This window comes from Suricata suricatta, chromosome 1 (genome assembly GCF_006229205.1).
Source record: "Suricata suricatta isolate VVHF042 chromosome 1, meerkat_22Aug2017_6uvM2_HiC, whole genome shotgun sequence".
NCBI classification, from domain to species: domain Eukaryota; kingdom Metazoa; phylum Chordata; class Mammalia; order Carnivora; family Herpestidae; genus Suricata; species Suricata suricatta.
Genome location: NC_043700.1, coordinates 32,643,223 through 32,651,855, shown reverse-complemented (window position 1 = coordinate 32,651,855; position 8,633 = coordinate 32,643,223).

Below are 8,633 nucleotides of genomic sequence, written 5' to 3'. Positions count from 1 at the left end.
ACCTTAAATTCTGCTTAGGACCCCATAGTTTAGTTACCCACTGTTCTTAAGTGCATTTATTCAAAGTTAAATTCAGATCCACTAATGTTTACTCAGCACCTAGCACTCAGTATACACCATCCTGGGAGTGTTCGTGGACCATTTCTTGTTTAGGTATAAGGAGAGTCTGGGGAAAGAGCAAAAGCCCCTGAAAGGAAGCAGGGACTGTGCTTGCCCACACTTCCAGCCCCCATGTGCTGAATTTCCACCGGCTGGAACCAGTGGGCACCCCAGGCCCTCCAGAAGTCTTGCTTGGTAGGTAGCCAACTGTGAGAATCTTGGCGGCACAGATTCTGGTGTCGCACCCGCTTCTGACCCTTCCCTGTGCTTCAGCCTTGAAGGTGATGATGCTTCTCCGAGCCCCCACTCCTGGCAGGTAAGCCTTTACACTTGCCCAAAGCATATGCCTCGGTAAGCTGGGCTCCCAAATGGCTGAGATGTGCGGCCTCAAACTCATTTCAGCAAACACAATTAGAGAGAAGGGGAGAGCCGCTCAGGCAGTGGCTCAATTATCACTGGTTGTATTTGATGAAACCAAATTCCAAGATGTCAGAACAATTTCAAGGAGTGTTTATTTCCATGGCCCTCTGCCAGCCTCAGCTAGAGAAGGAAACCAGAGAGGCGGAGTCCCCACCGAGCCCGGCCAGAAGTATCCAAGTATAGTGGTCCATTCAGAGGGGGATTTACATAATGAACCCCCTTTAAAAGTGATTTAAATTATTTCTTATTTTATTGAAAAATGCATTTGTTTACTTATGGTGAAGTGCATTCCCATGGCACCAAATTCCAAAGCTATGAGAAGGTACAGTGAAAATGTCCCCCTCCTGCCTTCTGATTTCTCTTCCTAGTGCATCAGTGCTAAGAGTTTATGGTCCCTCTTTCCAGAGATATTTTGTACATATATTAGCAAACACTTGTATATTCCTTCCTTCTTTCATACACAAATTGTGACATAATAAAAAAAACGATTTTTCACTTGCTTTTTTAAAATTAATATATTTTGGAGACTGCCTTACATCTACTTATTTTTTAGTTTCCTGGCATTGTTACATGGATGTGCCGCAGTTTATGTGACTGGTCCCTACGGGTGGACATTTGGATGGTTTCTAGTCTTGCTGCTGTAGTGAATTTCCATATATATAATACGTATCGCTTCCCATGAGTGCTAATATAACTATCGGGTAGAATTCCTAGGCGTAGAGTTGCTAGGGCAAAGGCTGCATGCATTGAAAACAAGCTCCATTTAAGAAGGCTCGTAGGACAGACTTGTAGTGAATCAGAAGTTCAGCTGAGGGAAGAAAACATGGGACACTCCCCTGCCCCTCTGGTGACATTCATTTGGAGAACTTGAAAGGCTCATAGTCATCTTTGGATATAAGAAAACGTGCATGCTTCTTGTGATTCTGCCTTCTCCTGTCCTCACCTTCTCCCTGATTTACTAGGAGAAAAAGGGGGAGAAGGATCTTCAAGTCTGGCCCGAAAAGAATCCAAGATATTGACCAATTCATCTTTTAATACAGCAAACTTTCCAATAAGTGAGCCCTAATAAAAGTTCTGTATCATCTAGACCTTTGCTGTTTATGCTCACTAAAAGACAAAGGTTTGTGTTACTGACAAGACATAAAATGGTTTTGGTAACATCAGTAAAGATCCATCTCCAGTTCCAACCATGAATTTCCAGAATGAGTCTCGTGCGCCATTGGAAGGAATCGAATCATGAAATTAACAGTTACTGTTAGTTAAGTGCTCACCAAAGCAACTAGGTAGTCTTCATTTTGTTCTTATTTTTAGTTTCTATTTTTTGAATAGGTATTACCTGCAAAATCCAGAGGTACAGAAGGGCATGCATATGTGATTTCTCAACAAGGGGTGCAGCTTTTCATTGCAAAGGCTCACAGTGTGAGCTCTGGTCTCCACACTTCCGGTCTTAGGCATGGGCCTCTTTGGGTGGCTGCGTCAAAGCTTACTTTTTGTTAGTAACTTTCACCCTTATGGCAATGGTGGTAATAGGAAGAACCATCGGGACCAGACTGTCGATAAGCTCTTGGCATCAGGATAAATTACACTCCAGGATGTCTAAAGTAGAATTCTAACATATTTTAAAATGTTTATTTATTTTTGAGAGTGAGAGAGAGAGGTGACAGAGAGAGAGGGGTCAGAGGGCCGGTCGTGGGGTCTGTGCTGACAGCAGAGAACCCGCTGTGGGGCTTGAACTCACGAACTGCATAGATCACGGCCTGAGTTGAAGTTGGACACTTAACCAACTGAGCCACCCAGGCGCCCCTATAATTCTAACATCCTGAAGAACTTTTCCTCGGGGATCTCTTCCAGATCTCTCAGGGCCTGTCATTTATAAGTTTAACAAAACCCCTTTCTGCCAGGCTGTCTTTGTTTTTCTCATCAATTTCCTTAAGTAAGTAAGTAAGTAAGTAAATAAATAAATAAATAAATAAATGAACACATGATTAAACAAAACCCAAACCAAACAACCAAGTGAAACAGTCAAACCAGAAAAAAACAACAGTAGTTCAAAACCATGAGCAGACTGTATGCTTTTCCTTTTTTGTTCATTTCTTTTCTGCGTTAGGCCTGAAGGGACTCTTGGAGGTCCCTCCCCTCTCTCTAAGCTGGGTGAATTTTTCACCACTGCAGTCAACATGCATAATGACAATCTTATTTATGACAGGAGACATGTTTTAAAACAGTTGTTTTAAAACAACTGACAGAGCTGCAAGATGGGAAACGACAAGAAAGTGCGATTTCTTTTGGAGGGGGTGGGACCGGGGTGGGGGGGATAGGATGCTGGCAAAGGAGAGCAGGAGTTTCCTTCCCCAAAGTTGGAACTCATCCTTTATTTCTGGAGCAAGTCAAGAAAAAGCATCGAGGAAGAAAACTGGGGTGGGGACATTGCCTAATGATAGTCCTCGGAAGCCGGGACAGTTGGGCTGGGGGTTGCCCTTGACCTGCTTCTCAAAAGACACTATGGTGTATGCAAGTGGACAGGCAGCGTGGGGGCCAGGAGAGAGGGGAGCTCTGCTCCCCAGCCCCACCTCTCCCTGCGTGATGTCTCCCATCAACTCAGTAGGTGTCTGTGAGACCCCGAGATCTCCATCTTGACACGGTGCCCTACGGTCCAGGCAGAGAATGCAAGCTGGACACCCTCAGAATGACAATGGAACAGTGCTGTGTGTCAATGGCTCTTTCTCTTGTGGCTTTAGGGAGGAGACGGAAAATGTTCTCTCATGCATTTTGGGAGAAATCTCTTTCCTATGGCTGATGTGGGAAAGGGTGATCCCCTTCTTACAGCTGTTTCTCCCGACAAGTCTGGAGGAAGAATCACAGAAGATGCAACCCTTGACAGGGTTGACTTTGACCCTCCAGGAGAGGAGGAGCAGAGAGCAAAAATAAAGAGCAAAGAAGGGAAAAGTTTATTCTAACTTGGATGAGAAAGAATCTATTGTCCTCACCATAAGAGTGAATTTTAAGAAAGTCTCTGGAGCTGATGACAGGCCCTGGGGCATGGAAAAGAATTGAAGGACTCCTGGCACTTCTTTCTAGAGAACTTTTTTTTTTTTTTTTTTTTAGTTTGGGGCCTACGTGAATGGGAAGCATTGATCAGAAGCAGCTCGCTCTGCTGAAGAATCTCTTTCTCTTCTTGGTTTCTGGACGTGACCATGTTGACACGGGATCCATTGGATCAATTCAACCAGCTTGTCTCCTTTCTTTCTTTTTCTTAAAGGATTTAAAAAAATTTTTAATGTTTATTTTTGACAGAGAGAGACAGAGTGTGAGTGGGGAAAAGGCAGAGAGAGAGGGAGATACAGAATCTGAAGCAGGTTCCAGGCTCTGAGCTGTCAGCATAGAGCCCAATGTGGGGCTTGAACCCACGAGCTGTGAGATCAGGACCTGAGCCGAATTTGGATGCTTAACTGACTGAGCCACCCAGGCGCCCTCCCAGCTTGTCTCTTTTTAGACTGGCAGTGACACAGCCCCGCAGGGCCTGTGCCCAGGAGCCTGCTTATACCCAGTGGCAGGGCTGGGCTCCCCTTTGAGAAGTCGGACAGGATGCATAGTCAAAACATTTGGTCAACTTCTTCCTTGGGGACTCGAACGCAGGCCGTGTAAGATCACACGCACCACCTGAACCACTGTGCAAACAAAGCAGGATATTGGTTTCTTCAACTCCAATGTGTTTTGCCAAATAAGAAGTGTTAATACCCCTTCCTCCTCCGCTCTGCATGAATTGAATTACTTAAAGCATCTTTTCAGAGATGTCAGCAGTTTATCAGAGGCAATAAGTCAGGGCTGCCCTTGTGTTTTATTTTTCTGCCAGTATTTAGTTAATTAAAGAATGCAAATTAAAACACCTTAATTTATATAATATCAATACCAACGCCTTAAAACATTTGGCATAACTGCTCTGGCACGTCCTTTACATAAACTCTTCAGAACACTGCTAATAAAAATGAAAAAGGTTGTAAATCAAGTTTAATTTATTCATCTTTTGTTTGGTACAAAAGCATATGCCAAAATCAAGTTATTTATGAGCACATCATAATAACAGGCATTTTTGTTGGTTGCAAATGACAAAAAAGGTTTTTTCCAAGGGATGTGTGTTTTAATTGTCTCTAGGTGCAGCTGTTTTCTGGGCTCTGATCTCTAAATTTATAATTTTATACCCATATCTCCAGGAAAAAAAAAGAGATTGCAACATCCACTCAAAAAGGCACCTGCAACCATCCATATGGTGATAGACATATACACCATCCGTCCAATGGAGTATGGATCCTCAGGTGAGATAAAAGGTTGGTGATTTATATCCGATTTCTTAAATATTCCATTAAGAGGATTATCTCACAGGAGGCTCAGATACAGCAGCATCGGAAAGGATTTGGTCGCAGCTGCTTTCTTGGAAGGCTTGGAGATAAACTACACGCGTGTGAGTGAACGCCCATTTTCATCGTTCCCCTCTTTTGTTGATATTTTCCTTCTTTGTCTGGTGGATCTGAGCATCGGATACATTTTATTCAGTCTTGGAGGAAGATTGGTAGTCTTCATTCAGGGTTACTGAGGGACGGCGGGATCTCCCTGCTTCCGTCACAAAGCTCTCTGTGCTGCTGCCCTTCTCAAACTCCCTTCCTCACCCAGCTTCCAGCCCCTCTCTAGTCTCAGGTCATGAGAGAAGTTTTGGAATGACCCTCTCTACGCTGATCCCATCCTGAAAAACCCAAGCGAATTACAAATATAACTCTCTGGTCAGCCCATGGCCTCCCTACTTGGGACAATACTGTGTTCGTTATTTATTTATTTATTTAAACATTTATTCATTTTTGAGAGAAAGAGATAGAGGGTGAGTGGGGGAGGAGGAGAGAGAGAGGGAGACAGAATCTGAGCAGGCTCCAGGCTCTGAGCTGTCAGCACAGAGCCCAACGTGGGGCTCGAACTCCAGAGTGGTGGGATCATGGCCTGAGCCAAAGTCGGACGCCCAACTGACTGAGCCACCCAGGCGTCCCTATTCATTATCTTTTAACATAAATGTTACAAGGTTGGCAGAAGAGGTAGAAAATTGGGGTTCCCCACGTGGTGAAGCAATGGCCAGAAGTGGCAAGTGGCATCCTTCTGTGACCTTGACAGTCATGGGTCCTCAGCTGCTCTGTCTGGAGGGTTGTGGGGAGACCACAAAACCCTAAACAAAATACATCTTGGTGGTTCCCTTTCTGATGTTAAAAACGGTGATACACACCTTTTACATTGCTTTAATTTGGAGCTAATGGGATGCTCTCCTTTGCCTCAGACTCGTTGCAATAGTGAGCTGGAAACTGAACACTCTTTCAAGTACATACTTCTTGTTGGGGGTAGGTACCAAGGAGAGCCAGAGAAGGTCCTAGAAGAGTTCACTGCCTCCAGCCCCTGGAACCTCGCAAGCTTCTCTCTACCTCTCCATTTTATAAGGTCTCATTGAGTCTGGTGTGACAGACAAGCCAGCTGGAGGGGCAAGCAGAGCCCTGCACTGCATCAGGACACCTGGCGTCAGAGCCCCTCAGTGGTAGCACTGGAGGGAGCACTGCGGGTGTGGACACTCAGGGTGTCTGTGTGCGATCGTGGGCATTTTCTCTCTCACTTTTTCTTGCGGCGTGTCATCTTTAAAAGCAAATTTTGACCTTTATATTTATTTATACCCCTTCTAGCTCCGAAAGAGATTTGAGGTCGCTTTACAATTCAAATCTCAGATACAGTAAAACCTGAAGCCATTAACAGAAAAGTAACAAGATCAGAGCCAAGTACAAGGGAGGAGGGGGAGGAAGAAGAAGCAGAGTTATTATACCGAGGTGGTGGGCGGGGGGGAAGAAACTTAGATTAAGGAAACCTAATGCAATTGAGAGCAAAACCCAGCTCCTAACTAACTCCCTGGTAGTTTGGTGGGCAACTGCCAGCCATCGTAATAACTGTAGATGACTGCACCTCCAAAGCAGGTTTAAATGCCTGCTGAGGGTTCAATGGTCCCACGAGCTTGGTCAAGCTCCTTCATCTCTCTGAATCTCTGTTTCCTCATCTGTGAAGTGAGGATTAACTCACTCATCATGGGGTTTTTGTGAGAAAGCAGTTCAACAGTGGTGGCAGTAGATAGCATGTGTTGCATATAGCCTCTCTCCTAAGTGTTTTATGCAGACATTTGCAACATTTTTTATCATCTCTGACATCGCTAAAAAAGTATTGTGTCTGTCACAGATTGTTGCAGCCTTTCCTTCAATGAATCCAAAAATCATGGTGCATTGTAGGTGAGACGAGACAAGTTATTAACTCATTCAGTCCTCCCATAACTTTATGAGGTAGGGGCTGTTTTTGTCCCGTTTTACAGATGAGGAAACTGAGGCCGACAACATTTAAATGACCCCTCCAAGGGCTATAGCTGGCAAGCAGTGGAGCTGGGAATGTGATCCTAGGCTCTTTGACTTCACCCTGACCTTCACTACCTTTCAACAACCATCTCGGCAACAGTTCTGTCCATGAAATTTCAGTGTTGGGCATTGGGAATGCCAGACGAAAAGATACATCCTTGCGCTAAAGGACTGGACTCCAGAGAGGAGACCGACACGTAAACAAACCACAATTTGAGGTATTAAGTGCATCAGAGGAAATACATCCAAAGCATGGGATGGGAGAGATGGTTAGTTTTTGTGAAGTCTCTGTCCTAGCCCTCAGCCCCGTGGTAGAAACTCCCCCTCCAGCAGGTTAGGAGAAGCATATTTTCTTGGCTTTGAGAGGAGTCTGTTGGGTGGACCTTCAAACCATAGGCAGTGTTGGAACATGTTCCAACAGCCGAGAACAAAAATCAATAGTGCCTCACCTATAGCCGAGTCACACTTGGACAGTGAAGGAGAGTTGGGGGCAGCAGATTTTAAGGGAGCATCAGGCTCTCAGGAAGATTGGGAAGTGACTTTTGGGGCAGAGAGAGAGGGAGAGGTTTGGCCTCCCGGAAGCTAAGCTGGAGGCTCTGTCCTTGGGCACCCAAAGCAGGAGGGTGGAGAGCAGGGACTTGCACAGGCCACTTCAGGGACAGGGACCTGCAAAGAGAAAACAAGGGAGGAAGCAGGAATTTACCACCTGTTTGGTGTAAGAAAATGCAGCTTCAAAAGGAACGGGGTCTCTGGGATGCAGGGAGGAGCCTGGAAGGAAGGAGCTGACTTGGAGGGAGAATACATGAATTTGAGACTTGATTTTCCCTCTTCTGAGCACGTTATCCTTTGAATCTCAATTTTATCATCTGTCTAAATGGGCATAAGGACAACACACTTATTACCTCACACAGTTAAAAGACCAATTAAGATAATACATGTGAAAGTGCTTTCCAAACTAAATAAAGCTGCAAACATGAGTTATTATTGTTGTCTTTCTAGGCAGGTACGTGCTCTCTCATTTCCTTCCTGGCTGCAAAGTCTGGGACATGTTACTACAGGGGAAGAAGAGAAAAACACAGGGGATGGGGCTAGCCCACAGTCTCCAGCAGTCACTCCGAATGTGGCTTGACTTAGAGTTCGGAGCTCCTCTCCCCGGTGTGGGTCTCAGCGACCCCCCACCTAGTGAGGAGGCTGGGAGGCCCCACCCCTTAAGAGTTCTAGGACTTTGCCCTGTGGGTGGGGCCGGGGTCCTAGACTCCACTACTCCTTGCTCCCATTTCCCTAGACCCCAGCCCAGCCAGCAGCACACCTTACCAGAGAGCTTTGGACATGTCTTCCTCCCCGCCTAAGTCAAGTTCAGCGGCCAGTAAATCAGAACTTAAAGCAAACAAACCCCAAACAAATCCATTTTGACAGAACTTCCCTGATAAAGGATGTTTCCTAGTACTTCGAACAGAATAAAGCCTCTATTACGGAAGCCTCTTCCAGACCAGGTGTAAATCCCGCTGGACCTTAGTCGCAGAGGTCTGTGTCCCCTGCCCCTTCACTGGAGGCCTGGCCTCCAAGTCCAAGGGTGCCCCGATCTGAAGGCCTCGCAGCAGCCTGCAGCCTGGCAGGAGCAAGGGTGGCTGTCCGGGGGCAGGGAGGGTACTGGTGTGCATAGGCCACTCCAGGGACGGCAGAAGCCGACTCCAG